General features: G+C 43.2%; 1 protein-coding gene across 1 annotated transcript in view; it reads right to left on the bottom strand.

The window, feature by feature from the left end:
* SMG1 (SMG1, nonsense mediated mRNA decay associated PI3K related kinase) overlaps positions 1-14,724 on the bottom strand; it is a 155,558-nt gene extending 140,834 nt beyond the window's left edge. The window contains exon 1 of the mRNA XM_023513771.1: positions 14,648-14,724. The gene's annotated coding sequence lies outside the window, so the exon portion shown is untranslated. The remainder of the gene's footprint in view (positions 1-14,647) is intronic.
* Positions 14,725-16,116: the final 1,392 nt, after the last annotated feature.

The following is a 16,116-nucleotide window of genomic DNA, read 5'->3' as shown; positions in this document are numbered from 1 at the left end:
AAAAAAAAAGAACAAAAGTAGACAATAACAAGAGCTGGTTCGAGTGTGGAGAGATTGAAATCCTGGGATATTGCTCATGGGAATGGAAACTGATGTAACTGTGAAGGAAAATAGCGTGGAGATTCCCACCCATCCCCCAACAGGACTGCCACACAATCCAACCATTCTAATTCTGGGTATATATCCCCCCACATTGAAAGGAAGATTCAAACAGATGTTTGTCTAGCCATGTTCATAGCAGCATTGTGCACGACAGCCAGAGACAGAAGTAACCCAAGTATCACTAATAGGCGGATAGCTAACAAAATGTGATGCATACATACAATAGAATATTATTATCATTATTATTATTTTTGAGACAGAGTCTCACTCTGTTGCCCAGTCTAGAGTGCTATGGCATCATAGCTCATAGCAACCTCATATTCCTGGGCTCAAGTGATCCTCTTGCCTCAGCCTCCTGAGTAGCTGGAACTACAGACACCCACTACAACACCTGGATACTTTTTCCATTTTTGGTAGAGGTGGGGTCTTTTTTATTTTTTTGAGACAGAGTCTCACTTTGTCACCTTGGGTAGAGTGCTGTGGCATCACAGCCCACAGCAACCTCCCACTCTTGGGCTCAAGCAATTCTCTTGCCCCAGCCTCCCAAGTAGCTGGGAACACAGGCACCCACCACAACGCCTGGCTATTTTTTTGGTTGTAGTTGTCATTGTTGTTTGGCAGGCTTGGGCTGGATTCTAACCTGCCAGCTCCGGTGTATGTAGCTGGCACCCCAGTCGCTAAGCTATAGGCGCCGAGCCTAGAGATGAGGTCTTGCTCTTGCTCAGGCTGGTCTCAAACTCCTGAGGTGATCCTCCCACCCTTGCCACCAGAGTGCTGGAACTCCAGGCATGAGCCACTGCCTCAGGCCCTAAGATATTATTTAGTCTTAAAAAAGGAAGGAAATTCTGACATGTGCTACAACAGGGTTATACCTTAAAGACATCATACAAAGTGTAACAGGCTAATCTCAAAGGGACAAACACTGTGTGATTCAACTTTTGTAAGGTACCTGGAGTATTCAGATTCATGGAGACAGAAAATAGAATGGTTGTTGCTAGAAGCAGGGTGGGGGACAAGAGAGTTAGTGTTCTTTTTTTTTTTGAAAGAGTCTCACTCTGTTGCCCAGGCTAGTTCACAGTGACCTCAAACTCCTAGCTTCAAGCAATTCTTCTGCCTCAGCTTCCCAAGTAGCTGGGTATACAGTTGCCCACCACCCCACCTGGCTAACAATGAGCGTTAGTGTTTAATAGCAACAGAGTTTTAGTTTGAGATGATGAAAATGTTTCCGAGATGGGTGGTGGCAATGGCAGCATAGCAATGCGAATGAACTTAGTGCCACTAAACCACACACTCACAAATGGCTTCTGTGGTGTACTTTATGGTATGTATGTTTTACCACAATAAACAAAAGTCTATAAAAAGGCTAGAGAGAGAGAAAGCCTGAGGAACCAGTATTGTTTTGTATTTTATAACAGCCTTCCTACTGCTAATATAAAATAAAAATAACAATTTCTAACTTTGAAAAAGGACTCTTTTTTTTTTTAAATGGGATGACAATTTCATTTTACTTTATTTTGAAACAGAGTCTTACTCTGTGGCCCCAGGCTAGAGCACCATGGTATCACAGCTCATACCAACCTCAAACTCCTGGGCTCAAGCTCTTGCCTTAGCCTCCTGAGTACCTGGGACTACAGGTGTCCGCCACAATGCCTGGCTAGTTTTTTCTATTTTTAGTAGAGACAAGGTCTGGGTTTTGTTCAGGCTGGTCTCCAACTTCTCAGCTCAAGCAAAACACCTGCCTCAGCCTCCCAGAGTGCTAAGATTACAGGCATGAGCCACCGTGCCTGGCCTGAATGACTATTAAAAAAAAAATTAATAAATTAGTGAGATTTTCCTATAAGGTATTTTTTTAAGCAGATGTGAAGCAAAATTTATTGAGCAAGAGAAAAATAAGTTTACTGAGTAAGAACAAAATACAGCTTAAAGAGCAAGAAACGTTTGCCATAGACAGTGATGGGCCCCCATTGTCATAACAAAGAAAAGGCAAAGGCCTCCTATCATGCATTTATAGAAAAGTTTTTAGACTAAAAAAGATTGCTGATTGCTGTAGCACCGTTTATGTCTATTAGAATAGAATTTGGGGGTTCGGCGCCTGTGGCTCAAGCGGCTAAGGTGCCAGCCACATACACCTAAGGTGGCGGGTTCGAATCCAGCCCAGGCCCACCAAACAACAAAGATGGCTGCAACCAAAAAATAAATAGCTGGGCGTTGTGGCGGGCGCCTGTGGTCCCAGCTACTTGGGAGGCAGAGGCAGGAGACTGGCTTGAGCCCAGGAGTTGGAGGTTGCTGTGAGCTGTGATGCCACAGTACTCTACCTAGGGGAACAGCTTGAGGCTCTGTCTCAAAAAAAAAAAGAATAGAATTTGGGGAATCTTCTGAAACCTAATTACCTGTATTCAAACGTTTTGGAAGAAAGAATATACCAAGGACAGTAATCATTTAAATGATACTAACAGTAGCTGCTAACCACTTGTGGCTAAAGAGCATTTGAAATGTGGCTAGTTTGCATTGAAATGTGCTGTAAGTGATATGGCTTTTGAAGGCTTTTTGCCAAAAATGGAGTGTGAAAATATCTCACGGATAATTTTATATTGACAACATGAAGTGACAATATTTTGCATCTATTGGGATAAACAAAATATATTGTTAAAATTAATTTCAGCTGTTTCTCTTCCTTTTCTTTTTTTATTGTTTCAGGTTAATCCAGTGTACAACAAATTAGGTTACATTGTTTGTATTTGTTAAGTAAAGCCTGGCTTATAACTGTGTCCCACCCCCAAAAGGTGTGTCATACACCCTAACATTATGCCCATTAATTTGGAGCACACCCATCCCTGTTCCTCCTCCCCTCCCCCTGCACCCTCATTCTCCTGCCCACCCCCACCTTGAATTGATTTGAGTTTTCCTCTTATGTGGGTGTGTATTCGACTGTCTACTGGTTTCATGTTAGAAGTGAGTACATTGGATTCTTGCTTCTCCATTCTTGTGATACTTTACTAAGAATAATTCGTTCTGACTCTATCCAGGTTAATACAAAAGATGTAAAGTCTCCATCTATTTTAAAGGCTGAATAGTATGCCATGGTATGAATATACCACAGTTTATTAATCCATTCTTGGATTGGTGGGCATTTAACTTGTTTCCACATATTGGCAATTGTAAATTGAGCTTTGATAAACAGTCTAGTGCAAATGTCTTAGATAAAATGATTTTTTTTCTTCTAGTAGATTCCTAATAGTAGGATTGCGGGGTCAAATTGGAGATCTACTTTGAGTTCTTTGAGGATTCTCCATAATTCCTTCCAAAGAAGCTGTATTAGTTTGCAGTCCCACCAACAGTGTAAAAGTGTTCCACTTTCTCCACATCCAAGCCAATATCTGCAGCCTTGGGACTCTGTGATGTGGGCTAATCTTACTGGGGTTACTCTTCAATGTCCAACTCAACTCTTTTTTTTTTCTTTTGAGATGGAGCCTTACTCTGTCACCCTTGGTAGAGTGCCGCGGTATCAGCCTAGCTCACAGCAACCTCAGACTCAGGCTCAAGCGATTCTCTTCCCTCAGCCTCCCAAGTAGGTAGGTCTGCAGGCACCTGCCACAATGCCCAGCTAGTTTTTCTATTTTTAGTGGAAATGGGGTCTCACTGTTGTGAACTCCTGAGCTAACGGAATCACCTGCCCTGGCCTCCCTCCCAGAGTGCTAGGATTACAGGCACAAGCCCCTGGCACCTGGCCTCTAGCTCAACTCTTACCTGCAGTTTACCTTCCGATTTGAAAGAACTCTTTTTTCTCTGACCCTATAAAGTTATCCTAACAACTCATTGTGGAACTTAAATGTATTAAGTCTTAATTCCCCAGCCAAACCCAGGTGGGTTGTTTGGGGTTGTTTGTAAGAAGCCTCTGATTTCCATGAGGAAATACACAACTATCATTCTATGTTGTGATGTGTATTCTTCCACGAGTCTGCGTCCACAACAGACATCAACAATTAATCATAGCATTACACCCACAACAGACATTAAGAATCAGTCACAGCATATCTTCCTACCAAGCCTACAGTCATTTTCAACATGTTACTCCAAAGTTGTCATGAGAGAAAAAAACCCACTTGCCATCCCTTACGAGAGGCACTTAGTGAATCAGACTGATAGAGTAAATCCAGCAAAGAGGCAGAAGTTTACATGTCTCTCTCTCTTTTTTTATTAAAAAACTAGAAATGAGGCTAATAAGTTGCTTTTTAGTTATAGTGTGCCAAATATGTTACTGATGCCTGATACCATGTGCATTAGTAATTCCCTAGTAAAGGCCACAAAGGCTGTGAAATGTGTCTGGTGCCTTTGCGATTCCTTTTTACAGGTGCCATAATTCTCTTTCCAAGTAGGTACAGAGCAAAGGTGATGTCATCATATAACCGTAACAAGCCAGAATATCCAAGAGTGAATTTCTGTAGGAAATAAATAGCCAGTGAAAAACAAATTCTCTGATCAAACATGTGAGAAACAGTCAGCGTTTAAAAAGTTAAAATGGGCCAGGCTCGTTGGCTCCCACCTGTAATCCCACCTGTAATCCTCCCACTCTGGGAGCTAAGGAGGGTGGGTTGCTTGAGCTGAGAAGTTCAAAACCAGCCTGAACAAGAGCAAGACCCTGTCTCTACCAAGTATAGAAAAACCAAGTCAAGAGGATCGCTTGAGCCCAGGAGTTTGAGGTTGCTGTGAGTTATGATGTCACAGCACTCTACCGAGGGCCACAGAGTGAGATTCTGTCTCAAAAAAAAATGTTAAAATGATTTACCATTACTCTCCAATAAGGGGATCTGGCGTGCTTCCCAATTTATCTGACATAGAGTCCCTTTTTTATACCTCAAGGGGCTATATTCTAAGAAACATATTTTGAGAAATACTACTCTGAAGACTTTTTTTTTCTTCTCCCCTCTCTGTTCCAAAGATTAATTCTTTAAAAATTTAAATATTATTAAGTATTTAAAAATTGTTAAACTTTAATTAAAATGTAAATATCAAAAAATTAATTAAAGTAATTATTAAAGTAATTAATTAAGTAATTAAAAAGTAGTTTAATTAATTAATTATTTGAGCTGGAGTCTCACTCTGTCACCCTGAGTAGAATGCCATGGCATCAAAGCTCACAGCAACCTCAAACTCTTGGGTTCAACAGACCCTCTTGCCTCAGCCTCTGGAATAGCTAGGACTATAGGCAGCCACCACACTACCTGGCTGGTTTTTCTATTTTTAGTAGAGATGGGGGTCTCAGTCTTGCTCAGGTTGGTCTTAAACTCCTGAGCTCAGGCTATCTGCCTGTCTCAGCCTCCAAATGCTAGGATTACAGGGATGAGCCATGGCTCCCGGCCTTGTTCCTTTATTGTCAAATATATTTCTTCAAATCCAGGCGTTTGTTGCTTTGCCATTGGTTATTTGATGGTAGCTCATGATATCTGAATAAACATTATGATCATTTAGAGCTAGTAGAGTACTAAGCCATGGCCTAAGGCACGCATTTGCAGATGAAGAAACTAAGGTTTAGGCATAGTAAGTGCCCTGCTCATGGTCACTGCATCGGTGTCTAATAAATAGGAAAGCTGGAAAGATGAAAACGTGAAATGGCCCAGAAACTATCACCTCCATAATCTCCTGACCCTTAGACTTCTCTCACCTATCATTTGTTTATATACAAAAGGAAATTACTGGCTGGTCCAAGTGCAGTGGAGTTTACAGCTAATTGATCACGACCCATTAGAAACCCCTTTGTTCTTCACTCCCTCTGCCTCACTAGACTAGCCTTAAAAAAAAGATAAGGGGAGAGAGAAAATTACATGTTCCAGGAGGGCTATGACTTTCATCCAAACAAAAAAACGGAGAAGAGATTTATTACAGCAGCGAGCAAGAGAGTGTCAGAACTCTCAGCCTTCCAGATGAAATGGGCAAAGTGAAAATTTCATATGGGGGGGGGGGTTCTTTACAGTAATAATGATACCATTCAAAGAGCTTCCCTTTCCTGGTCTCTGGAGTTCTGGGCATGATTTTTCCTGTTCTTAGTTTACACTATCCTCAAAATATGAGCCTAGTGCCAGAGTAAATAAGGTCCATGGTAGGTTTAGGCTCTCAATGAAGAGCTTTGAAGAATTTGACAACTCAGCCAACCCACACCTGGGGCTTAACCCCACACTCTCACTCCTAACAGCAAAGAGGCTACTTGGCATATGTCCCCCACACTCCATGGCTTCTACTTTTGTGCGGCCCAACAACTTCTTCCCTAGTAAATCTAACGCCCAGGTCAGGTTTCTTAGAGGCATTTGGAACTGGATAATTCTCTGTTGCGGGGCCATTTTGTGCCTTGTGAGATGTTTAGTCACGTCCTTGGCTTCTACCCAACAGATGACAGTAGCACCCTCTCATATGTAACAAGAAAAAATATTTCCAACACGGATAAACGTCCCCTAAGAGGCAAAATAGTCCCCAGTTGAGAACGACTGCTTTAGAGGAATCCAATGAGGATGACTACCACTTCAGAGATAAGACAGCCAGTTCCCACTAGACAGGGAGCTTCTCAGGCAAGGAACTCAGGAAACATGAATTAATCATCTTTGTATCTTCCCTTCTTGGCATATAGTAGGTGTTCATTCACCAATTCACTTCACAAACATTTGCTAAGTAGCTAATGTACCAGGCACTCTTCTAGGGTGGTGATTCTCAACCAGTGTATCATGAAAAATTTTAAAGATCATTAATTAAAATAATTTTTTTCTTTTTTCTTTTTTTTTTTTTTTTGAGAAAGAGCCTCAAGCTTTCCCCCTGGGTAGAGTGTTGTGGCATCACAGCTCACAGCAACCACCAACTCCTGGGCTCAAGCAAGTCTCCTGCCTCTGCCTCCCAAGTAGCTGGGACCACAGGCACACACGTGCTACAACACCTGGCTATTTTTTTTGGTGCAGTCATCATTGTTGTTTGGTGGGCCCAGGCTGGATTTGAACCCACCAGCTCAGGTGTATGTGGTTGGCGTCTTGGCCGCTTGAGCCACAGGCCCTGAGCCAATTAAAATAATTTTTGAAAGTTCAAAGCACAGGCTGAGTGTGGTGGCTTGTACCTCTAATCCTAGCACTTTGGGAGGCCAAGGTGGGTGGATTGCCTGAGCTCAGGAGACCACCCTGAGCAAAAGTGAGACCCCATCTGTACTATAAATAGAAAAACTAGTTGGGTGTTGTGGCAGGTGCCTGTAGTCCCAGCTACTCAGGAGGCTGAGGCAAGTGAATCCCTTGAGCCCAAGAATTTGAGATTGCTGTGAGCTATGATGTGATAGCACTCTACTGAGGGAGACTAAGTGAGAGTCTGTCTCAAAAAAAAAAAAAAAAAAAAAGAAGGCTGAGGCAAGAGACCTGTGTAAGCCCAAGAGTTGAAGGCTGCTGTGAGCTCTGATGCTACCACACTCTACCAAGGGCAACAAAGTGAGACTCTGTCTCAAAAAAAAGAAAAGAAAAGAAAAGAAAAACACTGTTCTAGGGGAGAGGGATAAAGCAGCGAACATAAAAGATAATCTCTGTCCCCAAGGAGTTTGCATTCCACAGGGGAGAAGACAGATAAGAAAAGCATAAAAACGTAAACAAAAGCACAAAGAAATATGTAGGGTAATTTCGGATATTGATAAGTGCTTTAAAGAAAAAAGATACAGGGGTGGCGCCTGTGGCTCAAAGGAGTAAGGCGCCGGTCCCATAAGCTGGAAGTGGCGGGTTCAAACCCAGACGCGGCCAAAAACTGCAGAAAAAGAAAAAAATTACAGAAGGGCAGCACCCCTGGCTCAGTGAGTAGGGTGCTGGCCCCATATACCAAGGGTTGTGGGTTTGAACCTGGCCCCAGCCAAACTGCAACAAAAAATAGCCATGGCGTTGTGGTGGGCACCTGTGGTCCTAGCTATTCAGGAGGCTGAGGCAAGAGAATCACCTAAGCCCAGGAGTTGGAGGTTGCTGTGAGCTGTGACACCATAGCACTCTATGGTGAGACTCTGTCTCAGAAAAAAAAAAAAAAAGAAAGAAAGAAAGGAAAAAAAATACAGAAAAATATGAAAGAACTTTCCTTAGCCAGAGTATTCTATGAGTTAGAATTAAGCTGGTAATAGGACCCCAAATAACAGTGGCTTAAACAATAAAAACTTTGACTGAGTTCAATGTGGTTTGCACTTGTAATCCCACTACTTTGGGAAGCCAAGATGGGAGAATCACTTGAGGACAGAAGTTTGAGAACCATTGGGCAACATAGCAAGACCATGTCTCTACAAAAAATTTTAAAATTTAGCTGCATGTGGTGACATGCACCTGTAGTTCTAGCTACTTAGGATGCTGAAGCAAGAAAATCCCCTAAGCCCAGAAGTTCAAAGATGTAATGAACTATGATTGTACCTACATTCCATTCCAGAGCAAAGCCCTCTCTAAAAAAAAATTAAAATAAAAAAAATTATTTCTTTCTTGAGTAGGAAAACCAAAATCAAGTAGTCCAAAGTCATTATGGTAGTTCTGCTCTATGAAGTCCTCAATGATCCAGGCTTCTTCTACCATGTTTCCCCATAAATAAGACACTGTCTTATATTTATTTTTTCTCAAGAAGACACACTAGGGCTTAATTTCAGGGGATGTCTTCCTGTCCGTGTTAAAATGCATGGCGTGGCTATGCAGCATATCTTATTATCGGGGTAGGGCTTATATTTAACATATGCATAGAAATCCTGCTAGCGCTTATTTTTTGGGTAGGTCTTATTTTCAGGGAAACACGGTACTTAGCTGCTCAGCTGTGTCCAGTGTCCAGTTTACCTCATGGTCTGAGAGGGTTGCTCCAGCCCCAGCCATCATGTCACAATCCAGACATCAGAATTAATAAAAGATTAAGAAGGAAGGTAAAGGATGTGTGCTAATGATTTTTTTACTATTAATTTTTTTTTTTGAGACAGAGTTTCACTATGCCCCCTTCTGTAGAGTTCCATGGTGTCACAGCTCACAGCAACCTCCAACACTTGGGTTTAAGCAATTCTCTTGCCTCAGCCTCCCAAGCAGCGGGAGCTACCAGTGCCTGCCACAATGCTCAGCTATTTTTTTGTTGCAGTTGTCATCGTTGTCTAGCTGGCCCAGGCCACGTTCAAACCTGCCAGCCTGGGTGTATGTGGCTGGTGCCTTAACCACTGTGCTATGGGTTAATTGCTACGGGTTAATTAAATCATAACTATGCACATTAATGAAATTATGGAGGTATAATGTGTTGATTGTATATACAATCTGGAATGCTTACATCAAACTGGTTAACATAGCCTTCACCTCACTTACTTAATTATTGTGTTAAGACATTTATACTCTACTCTTAATAGATTTGACATTGGTGTATGCAATATACACCATACATGAGGTCCCACCGATTACCCCCCCCACCAAACTTCCCCCCTCCCTTTCCCCTTCTCTTCCCTCCTTCATCCTGGACTATAGTTGTGTTTTATCTTTCATGTGAAAGTGTGGGTGATAATATATTGGTTTCCTGATAGTACTGAGTACACTGGATACTTTTTCTTCCATTCTTGAGATACTTTACTAAGAAGAATATGTTCCAGCTCCATCCATGTAAACATAGAAGAAGTAAAGTCTCCATCTTTTTTTTTTGTTTGTTTTTGAGACAGAGCCTCAAGCTGTCCTCCTGGGTAGAGTGCCGTGGCATCACAGCTCACAGCAACCTCCAACTCCTGAGCTCAAGCGAGTCTCCTGCCTCAGCCTCCCAAGTAGCTGGGACCACAGGCACCCGCTACAACGCCCGGCTATTTTTTGGTTGCAGCCATCATTGTTGTTTGGCGGGCCCGGGCTGGGAATTCGAACCCACCACCTTAGGTGTATATGGCTGGCGCCTTAGTCGCTTGAGCCACAGGCACTGAGCCACTCTCCATCTTTTTTTAAGGCTGCATAATATTCCATGGCATACATATCCATTCATGGTTCGATGGGCACTTGGGCTGCTTCCATGCCTTGGCAATTATGAATTGGGCTGCAATAAACATTCTGGGGCAAATATCTGTGTTATAAAGTGCTAATAATTTTTTAAGGATGGCTCCTAGCAACTGCCGCATTGTATTTCTGTTCATGTTGCATTAGCCAGAACTTAATCACGTGGCCACAACTAGCTTAAGGGAGGCAAGCAAATTATAGATTCAGCCAAAAATAGAAGAGTTCATTTTCATGAAAAGGAAAGAATGGTGGTTATTAGGGGACAAGTAGGAGTCCTTGCCAGAGATGGTCATGGAAGGCCTTTCTAAGGAGGAATCAAGGGATGTGAGATATAAGCAACAAGAGGGTAGATGTCACAGGGAAGACTCTCTAACAGAGGGATTGACCAGTGCAAGGGCCCTGAGTGGCAACCAATCTGGCATGCTTGATATTTAGAAGTAATGCCATTCTTGGGGAAGACTGTGAGGAACCTTGCAAGGCATGGTAACAAGCCTGGGTTTTATTCTATTTGCAGTGAAAAGCCTTTGGAAGGTTTTCAGCAGGGAAGAGACATCATTTATTCTTTCAGATCACCTTTGCTGCTGTGTGAGTGGGAGAGGCAGAGAAATCAGTTAGCAGGTTACTGGAGATGACGGTGGCTTCAATCGACACTATTCAATGCAGATGTATCACATTTTGCAGGCATTGTATAATGCTGTGGCATATTGGAGTCAAGCACACAGGGCCACATGAGAGATTCCATGTATGGAGTGATGGAAATAAAAAGTAAGGCTATTTCCCGGGTTGCGATGGGAGCAAAAGGTGTGTCGGTACAGTTTATTGAGATGGGAAAGGCTTGGGAGGGGGCAAATTTGGGCCAAGAGTTCTGTTTTGATCACATTAAATCTAAGATGTCCGTGAGATGTCCAAGTGGAGATGTCAAGTGGGGAGTTAGATATATAAGAACAAAGATGCAAATTTGAGAGTCATCAGCTTAAAGATGGTACTTTAGAGATAAGTGTGAAAACAACGTTAAAGATAATTGGCTCAAGGAAAAGGAAAGTTATACATTTTGAAGTGCAATTAAACAAATTAAAAAACCTAGAATCATCCATCTTAAAGGTCCTCAAACATTCCTCCTAGCCAGCTTCAGAATCTTCAAGTGTGAACTCTTGCTCTTGGCTATCTAATTAAGCCTGCCTTAAAGTCTTAAGGGCCATTCCCAACAAGCAAAAAGCCTTTTATCATCATTTGCACAAAAGAATGGAAAGAGCTGCTTCTTTTTCTCTATTTGCATCACATCAGTGCTGTTTTCTGGGTTTTTTTTTTTAATCACAATTGTGCAATATGTAGGCCACCGTATAGTTTAAATAGGCATTTCCAAATTTGCCTTGGGGAAGAAACCAACGGATGCTGGTATCCATGGGAAAACAAGCGCTCAGCTACATACTTTGGAACCTGCTGCTAACGAATTAGGAGTTGCCACCGGGTGGTTTCAATCAGAGCCAGCCCCCACCTCCAAGGAATTTATTATGTAATGATAAAAATAGTCGCAAAAAAGAACAAAACCCCCCCCCCAGCAATACTAGATAGCATTTATTGAATATTGCTATGGTCTGAATTTATTTCCCCCACCCCCCACCAATTTCTTATGCTAAAATCCTAACCCCCAAGGTGGGGACATTGGGAGGAGATTAGGTCAGGAAGATTAGCACCCTTATCTAAGAGGCCCCAGGAAGCTGCCTTGCACTTTCTACAACGTCAGGCTTAAGCCGGGGTGCAGGCTCAAGATGGCTCTGTCTGTGGCTGGAAAGTGGACTCTCCCCAGGTACCAAACCTGCCAAGGCCTTGATTTTGGACTTCCCAGCTCTAGAACTGTGAGAAATAAAATTCCTACCATTTATAACCCACCAGTCTATGATATTTTGTTATAGTGGTCCACATGGACTTAGATAAGCATCTACCCTCTGCCAGGCGGTATGCTTCTCTGCACTTTACAGATTGCACTCTAACCTTTACACAGGCTTGATGGAGTGCCATTATTATCCCCATTTTACAGATGAAAATACCAAGCCTTGGAGTGATTATATGTCTTGCTAAAGAACCAGACCTGCCTTCCCTTGGACTTTGTGGCAAGCCCAGTTGTTCAGTAAGCCTTATTTATTGTGGCATCTGACCAAGTTCTCCCACTTGCTCATCTAAAGATACAAACCTCATCGTGTTCTTTTTTTCCTATCAATTACAGTTTCCAGCTTACAATAGGTACTCATGTATTTATTGAAGAAAGAAAGTAGAATCACCCATATAACTAACAAAAAACAGAACTAAAGCTCGGCACCCATAGTTCAGTGGTTAGGGCGCTGACCACATACACCCAGGCTGGCAGGTTCGAATCCGGCCCAAGTCTGCTAAACAATAACGACAACAACAACAACAACAATAGCCCAGTGTTGCTATGGGCGCCTGTAGTCCCAGCTACTTGGGAGGCTGAGGCAAGAGAATTGCTTAAGCCCAAAAGTTTGAGGTTGTTGTGAGCTGTGATGCCACAGCACTCTACCAAGGGTGATATAGTGAGACTCTATCATAAACAAACAAAAAACCCAGAACTGATATATTAAAGGAGTACAATTGGATCCTAAGAGAGTGCCGGGATGTTATTTAATGGAGAGATCATCACCTGACCAGGCCCAAGTCCATGGACTATAGCCTCAGAAATATTTTGTGTGGTTTCCAAATTCTGAAAAACAAAACTCCCCAAAATTGCATTAGCTCCCAACATTTATAAATTGGGCAATTACAAATGTAAAATACGGATTTTTAAAATTGTTTCTTTGTTTGTTTCTTTTTTTTTTTTTTTTTACAGGTGATCCTATTGCCTCAGCCTCCCTAGTAGCTGAGACTACAGGCACCTGCCACAATGCCCAGCTGTTATTTTTTTTAGAGATGGGTCTCACTCTTGCTCAGGCTGGTCTCAAACTCCTAAACTCAAGCAATCCACCTGCCTTGGCCTCCCAGAGTGCTGAGATTACCAGCGTGGGCCACTGTTGCTAACACTACACCCACATTCTCACAATTTAAGGAAGGGGTTGAGTAGGGGTTACTACATTGTCTCCTGGAGGCATTTGTACTTGTAACTTCCAACTATATAACTCCCTGATTTTAGAGGTGACAGAACAGTGACTCAGTATGGCAAGGTGACTTGCTCTGAGGGATTCAGGTGTAGCCTCTTTCCACTGTCCAAAACACACACGTATCCTAAAAATCCGTATTTGTCATGACTACACAGAAACACACACACACGTATGAAAAATGAGTGTGGGTATGAAGACTGAACAGAAATGTATAGGCTATGTGTCATTTTCTAGCTAGGGAAAAAACCTAAATATACAGATTAGATTAATACAAGAGAATTCTTCAGTTAAAAAATTCCAAGGCAGGCTGGGGACTGTGGTTCACATCTGTAATTCTAGCCCTCTGGGAGGCCTGGGCAGGGGGATCCCTTGAGCTCAGGAGTTCCAGAACTAGCCTGAGCAAGAACGAGAACCTCTTCTTTTCTTGAAATAGAAAAATTAGGCTCAGCGCCTGTGGCTCAAGTGGCTAGGGCGCCAGCCACATACACCTAAGGTGACTGCTTCGAATCTAACCCGGGCCCACCAAAAACAACAATGACAGCTGCAACCAAAAAATAGCCGGGCCTTGTGACGGGCGCCTGTGGTACCAGCTACTTGGGAGGCTGAGGCAGGAGACTCGCTTGAGCCCAGGAGTTGGAGGTTGCTGTGAGCTGTGATGCCACAGCACTCTACCCAGGGGGATAGCTTGAGGCACTGTCTCAAAAAGGAAAAAAAAAAAAAAAAAAGGAAAAGAAATAGAAAAATTAGCCAGGCATCTTGGCAGGCATCTATAGTCCCAGCTACTCAGGAGGCTGGCCAGGAGGATTGCTTGAACTCAGGAGTTTGAGGTTGCTGTGAACTAAGCTGATGCCGTGGCACTCTAGCCTGGGCAATGGAGTGAGACTGGGTCTCAAAAAATAAAAAAAATTCCAAAGCAATTAAATTTCAGTTTCACTTGCTCACAAGTTTGGACTATTGCAATCTGGGGCTCTTTCTACTTGTTTAAGGAAATAACTAAGTCCAGGTTAATGTTTATTCCAGCTCTGAGTTGGAATGACTCTTGGTTTCACTTTCTAAATCCTTTGGTACTGATCTGATAAGATGTTGCGAAATGAGTAAAAAGAAAAAAAGTTGGAGGGTAGGGTGGAGTCAGTAAAAACATAACTGGTTAGAGGAGGCCTCCTGGGAGTAACTATGTGGTAATTAATAATATGGAGGGCAGAACAGGTCCCAATGTTAATTAACGTGTTTCCTCCTTAACTCTCGAGGGCCCCCTTGAGGTGCTGTGGAATTTAATTACTGTCCCCAGGCCCTTCTCCCTTCCTCCACTCTTGTCAGTCCACTGCTGGGGCAGGAAGGTTGCCAGTGACCCCAGGGAATCAGAAAAACAAAAGTAACAACCTCTGGACCTAGTTCAGTAAATCATTGATTTGAAAGTCAGAAGTTTCAGACACATGCCTCTGAATCAGGTTTTCATACCTCAGGCCAGGGCTTCTCACATTTTAGCGTGTTTAGGAGAGTCACTCAGGGATCTTGTCAAAGCGTAGACTCTGATCCAGCAGGTCTGGGGCCGGGCCCTGAGATTCTGCATTTCTCTCGAAGCACACGCAGGATGCAGATCCTGGCAGTCTGAGACTGCTCTAAGAGCCCAGGGGTGGACCACCGCTCATTTGAATGCTGGTGGAGGGGAGTGGTATTGCTTAGTAGGATGTAAGCATTCCAATTTGTACAAATAATCAACACATTGAATCCCATAAGGCCATAAATGTACCTATGATAAATGTATGAATGACTTAATAATAATAATAATAAAAAGAACTACTGAGCAGTGGCTGGGTCATTTTGTCAGATTCTGCCTGAATTAGTGTGGGTGAAACCTGAGCATTAGCTGTTTTGAAGGCTTCCAAGGAGATTCTAGTATGAAGTAAAGTTCAACACAAACTGCCATAGATGAGAGCAATAGTTCTTGAACTTTTGTGTACACAAGGTGACCCAGAGGGCTGGTTTGAAAAAAAAAAAGATTGCTAGGCCCCACCCTCCCAAGTTCCTGATTCTGCAGGCCTGGGTGGGGCCTGAGAACTTGCATTTCTAAAAAACCGTTGCTAAATCTGCTATTTTGGGGATCTCACTTTGAGAACCACTTCCTGTGGGCTGCAGAAGAGTTGAGGGACCCTGCAGGCAGCAGCTGTGTCACCAAAGGGAGGTCGTTAATCTCCACTTACGGAAGCACTTAAGCAAGTACAAATTGCCAGTGCCTAGGAGATGTGTGGGCGGTCCCTCTCTTGCCACCTGGGGCGGGAGGACCGTCTACCAACTGTAGCCAGCCTGTGGGGCCCCATTTACACCACAAGAGTTGCCAGCCCTCCAATCTATCCACTCCATGTGGACGACGCCCGTGACATGGTTCAGCACAATTGTGGCCCCTCGGGGACCGAGGGTGATAGGCTTGTCGTCTCCCCCCACACCCCCACCCCCGCCGTGGGTAGTGCTGATGGAGAGGGTAACTCCCAGCACCCAGACACACTGGAGCGCTCCCACCAAATCAGGATGTAGAACATCCCCCTTTCTTTCAGTAATGTCTCATAATTCCATTCCAGAGACATGGCACCTCACCTCTATGCTGAAGGTGGAAGAGGTGTGCTGTAGCCCCGGGAACACTGAGGTATGGTGAGAGAAGGAAGAATTCTCTTACGGGGACCAGATGGGTGTTCAAAGTAGGGAGTGTCCCTAGTAGGGCCAAGCTTGTCATTCCAAAATTATTTTCTGAATCAGTATAATATTTTCTCTAGCTATTTATTTATTTGTTTGTTTTTTACTTACTTGATATTTTTTAGAGGCAAAGTTTCACTTTTCACCCAGGCTGGAGTGCAATGGTATGATCACACCTCCCTGCAAACTCTAACCTGCCTCAGCCTCCTGAGTGGCTGGGACTATGGGTGCATGCTGCC

This window comes from Otolemur garnettii, unplaced genomic scaffold, assembly GCF_000181295.1.
Source record: "Otolemur garnettii isolate 467f Iridium unplaced genomic scaffold, OtoGar3 scaffold00044, whole genome shotgun sequence".
Lineage (NCBI taxonomy): Eukaryota > Metazoa > Chordata > Mammalia > Primates > Galagidae > Otolemur > Otolemur garnettii.
The sequence above is the reverse complement of the archived record's forward strand: the minus strand, read 5'-3'. Positions and strand labels throughout refer to the sequence as shown.